At 41.7% G+C, this 4,714-nt stretch overlaps 1 pseudogene; it reads right to left on the bottom strand.

Annotated features, from left to right (window-relative positions):
- Positions 1–921: 921 nt before the first annotated feature.
- On the bottom strand, positions 922–2,199 carry LOC107658372 (putative nuclease HARBI1; annotated as a pseudogene).
- Positions 2,200–4,714: the final 2,515 nt, after the last annotated feature.

Raw genomic sequence — 4,714 nt, forward strand, 5'->3', positions numbered from 1 at the left:
GGGTGAACGTGGTCGTAGTGTCCATAGGAGAGCTATTGCTAGAGGTAGAGGCAGCAGGGGTAGGAGAAATAGGGCTGGAAGTAGCACTAGCTGCCCCAAAGAGGTGGGAGTGGCCGCGGTACACGTGGCCGTGCTGTGCATGGGAGAGCCGGGAGATGTGGTAGAGGCAGCAGGGGTGATCTGGCTCTAAATAGGGCTGGAAATAGCGATGACAATGGTGGCTGTTTTTTTTTTGAGAAATTAAGAAGTGTATCAGGACTGGATCAAAAGCTTTGATGAGCCTGTTGGTTATCTAGGAGAGAAAGATTTGACCAGTGCTGCACCCTTACAAAGTACAGGTGCAGTCAGTGTGGGGTAGGTCTGTGCGCTGTGCCATGCAATGAGAGGTACCATACTCTCAAGAACTATAAACTTTGTCACCTAGATATCTGATTGGGCAGATAGCTGGTCAACTGATCAACTGATCAAAAAATAGGCACATGCATTTTACTATGGCACAGTAATATAGTAATAATTTACTACTTTCTCCTGTTTTAATGTTGATTTCCTCTTTTCCTGATCATTTGGAATGAGGATATAAAAAAAAAAAAAAATGCAAATAAGTTCAAACATCCACTCCATATATTTTTTTTCCTGAATATTATGAAATTCAAGATGGCCGCCACTGATGACGGTCATGCCCAACATTTTTCTAATTTACATTAGATCTCTATCTTTAAGCCCTTTCAAGCCACAAGCTTTTGAAATCTTGATGTCAAAATCCAGCATTTTTTCCAAAAAAACACTGGCGCCTAAAGGGTTAACTTCTTTCTTTGCGGGCAAAAGATGACCTTTTTTTTCAAAGAAAAACTAATAAAAGTCATGGAAACCATATTTGCCTTGTGTGTTTTTTTATTTTTATTTTTTTTTATTAAATTCTTCTCAAAAATGGTGTTCCACAATCCTGTCCTGTGCAGCTCTGCCACTAGATTGGTCCAAGTGCACTGGCTGGAGGTCATCATCAGGCTGCACTTCCACCACAGGGGTCCTCTCCTTTCTAATGGTGGCAATGTTGTGTAACAATAATGCCACATGCCCTGTCAGGTGCAACCCTCAAGACTTTTCAGACACTGAAATCTTCCCTTTAGTTACCCAAAGGTCATTTCAATGCGTGCCCTTGTCCTGGCTAGAGCTGCATTGAAACGGGTTTGTGGTCCAAGGTTGGGTTCAGGGAATGGGGTCATAAAATACTGCCTACAGGCATAGCCCCTGTCTCTGACCAGGATCCCGTCGTAATCACCTGTACAATGGTAAAATGCAGTTCTGTTAGGCCCAGGTTAAGTGTGTGTAGTACGGTGAGCTTGACATTAATATTTTCCTTACCATGTACAAATAATGTGCATAAGCATGACTCTCTGAAAATTCTTGAGTCATGCACAGATCCTGGCCATTTGGCGTCCACATTTGTGATATGGCACATAGAGTCACACACCATCTAAGACATTGTAGTCAATCAACTGTATACTTATGGAATACATATATATATATATATATATATACTGTATATATACTGTATGGAATACATTGTATATATTACCAATCTAAAATATTAAGAATTGTAATAGTAACTCACCTGCACATGTATACCGTGAACCCCCTTTCGGTTCACAAAGTCCCCTTCATTGGGGCCTGGTGGGGCCTTGATATGAATGTGTGTGCAGTCTATGGCACCAATCACATTAGGGAAGCCTGGGGGACAATCAATTCATATTTACTGGTGTGGTCATATTCACACGATCTTCATTAACAAGTAGAATGTACCTGCAATAGCGAAAAAGCTCGGTTTTACAACTTGGGGTCTTAAGTGGCTTGGAAAGACCACAAAAACCCCTACAAACTGCTTGAGCCCCAGGTAAACTTTGCCACATCCCCAATAGTGTAAAGGACAGTGCCACTCGCAAAGAATCTCAAAGCAATGCACACAGTTTGTGCTGTTGTTAAAGCCTGACTCCGACGAGTCGAACTTTTAATATGTGGTTCCAACAAATTAATTATGTGAATGACACCCTCACGTGAAAAACGATATCTTTCAAAAAGTACACTATCGCGCTGTGCTAATGGATCCTGGCTGTCTCGCAAAACGTGATTAATTCTAAAAGCTCTGCAAATTATCCTCGCACCTTTCGCAACCGGTTGCTCTCGTAAAAATGGGCAAGACATGGCTACAATGCAGTAGACTTCCCGTTCTTATCATTAAAATGATTTTTAAAAATTTGATTTAAACTAAAAATTAAAACAGTTAAGAATAGAAAATGATGATACATAAAATACAGTGCAATCAGTTTGGATGTAGCACAGTGCTCATTCAGTAAAAGCACAACTAAACAGATGTGTTTTGAATCTAGATTTAAATATGGCTACTGATTTAGCACATCTGATCTCTTCTGGAAGCTGGTTCCAACTGCGGGTGGCAATAATAGCTAAAAGCGGACTCCCCTTGTTTTGAGTGAACCCTTGGTATTTCTAACTGACTCGATCCTAATGATCTGAGTGGTCTGTTAAGTTTATATTCAGTGAGCATATCTGCAATGTATTGAGGTCCTAGGCCATTGAGTGATTTTTAAACGAGTAATAATACTAAAAAATAAATCCTAAATGTACCTGGAAGAGTAAAGACCTGAGGACTGGTGTGATATGCTCAGATTTTCTGGTTCTGGTCAGAATCCTGGCAGCAGCGTTCTGGATGAGCTGCAGCTGTCTAATGGGCTTTTTAGGAAGGCCGGTGTGGAGACCATTACAATAGTCCACCCTGCTGGTGATAAAGGCATGAACAAGTTTGTCCAAGTCTTCTTTCTTGTTTGACCCCTAGCGTCAAGGTATGTATTCACCTTGAGAACTTCATCTTTGTTTCCAAATGCAATGACTTCAGTTTCCTTTCAGTCAGTCACGTTCGACGTTACGTCAGTGACTGACGAATTGGGATTTCGCTAGAGAGACCAATCACCTTTGAGTTTGAACAAAACAAGCCAATAAGTGTTCGGCGTGTGGCCAGGGCGATCTGAGGTTTACAGTGAGGGCTTCCCCATTGAGTGTGTCTGGAGATGAAGACTCGGCTGCGCTGCCTCCGTCAGGAAGAGTGGCGTTGCCCGAGTCAGATCCAGAGCTGACCACTATGCTTTCCCGGGTCGCCGAGAGTCACATAATAACCTCTCCCTTCTAAGTATGACCTTAACCATTTAAGGACCGTCCCAGAAAGCCCGACCCAGTTTTCCAGTCTCTCTAGAAGTGTTATGATGACAGTGTCAAATGCAGCACTGAGATCTAGTAGTACCAGCACTGATATTTTGCCAGAATCAGAATTTAAGCGAATATAATTTATTATCTTAATGAGGAGCATTTCACTGGCAATCTGACTTGAGGGGTTTGTTAGTCTCTCAACTGTAGCAAAAAGAGTGTGAGTGTTTTTTAAGTTACTGTTTATAAGGTTTGAGAAGAAACTCTGTCTAGCTGTGACTATAGTCTTTTTGGAAGCATAGCAGAAATTAATTGCCCTCTTTGTTCTATTTTTTCTTTCTTTATTTTTCTTTTTATTTTATTTTTTCTCTTTCTGGATCATATATCATTGTGCAATGAAATTCTGATTCTTATACTTTGATTTTCTGTTTGTCAACACACTGGAGCTGTCATCGGAATTTATTGCATTTTTCCCGAGAATCCTATTGTCTTTGTAAATGTTCCAGATAAGGGGAGATGTGAGGCATATTTTCAATTTAAACGGGTATAGACAGCACCGGTGTCTAGCTTTATGGGTGTGGTTTTTCCTTCTATATTAATTAGCATAATAGGCTCTTGATCAGCTTTCGTTGTTAAAATTGGAAGCTGACTCTCCCCTGTAGGATTCTCTGGGCACCCCTAATAGCCTGGATTGGGACCTCCCCAAGGGTTAACTGGGCCCTGTGAAGTACCTCGGTTAGGCTGTTGCCAGCTCTCCCCCTTTCCTCCCTGAGGGTAGAGGGTACTGGGATAGGTGGGACAGTCATTTTTATTATGTCCGGGCTGTCCACATGTCCAGCACACACCTCACACCTGAGTATAAGGTTTGCCTCTTCCTCTCTGGCCTCGCTGTATTGTTTTTTTTTCTCCATCCCATTTGTCTTGGCTGTTGAGTATAAACATTAATTATAGGTACTGGGATCGGGTGTGCATTTGGAGGGACTGTTGTAAGTGGGCTTGACTGAATAGTTGTTTGCGAAGCATTTACTGGAGACATCATTGTCATTTGTTCTGCTTCTTCTTTCTTTATTGAAGCTTGAATCTATTTCTTATTTTTGTTTGTCAATTCTTCAAGCTGTAATTGAGTTAGTTTTCGCTGTAGCTCTTTCTCTTGACTTTTGAGCTTTTGCTCATTTTTTTCTGTATTGTTCTACGGCATGAGACACATGGTCACAAAACTCTTTGCGTGTTTTAGAGTTTAAACCGACCGCATCCTCCAGCCTGCTCCTTACGGCTGGCGGCATAGCATCAATCACAGCATGTCTAAACAATGTTGCCATTAATGGGTCTCCTTCTGGATTCCCTTCAGTCTCTTGTTTCCACCTTTTCAGCTGTCTCTGGACATATGTGGTTGGATTTTCTGTGTCACCCAGATCTTGTCCTTTTAATGATTTAGGGTCCAGTCTGATTGGGTATTCCGCACGCAGTGCCTGCCACACTGCTGGACGGAATGCATCAAAAA

Source organism: Sinocyclocheilus anshuiensis, unplaced genomic scaffold (genome assembly GCF_001515605.1).
Source record: "Sinocyclocheilus anshuiensis isolate Anshui unplaced genomic scaffold, SAMN03320099.WGS_v1.1 scaffold791, whole genome shotgun sequence".
NCBI lineage: Eukaryota > Metazoa > Chordata > Actinopteri > Cypriniformes > Cyprinidae > Sinocyclocheilus > Sinocyclocheilus anshuiensis.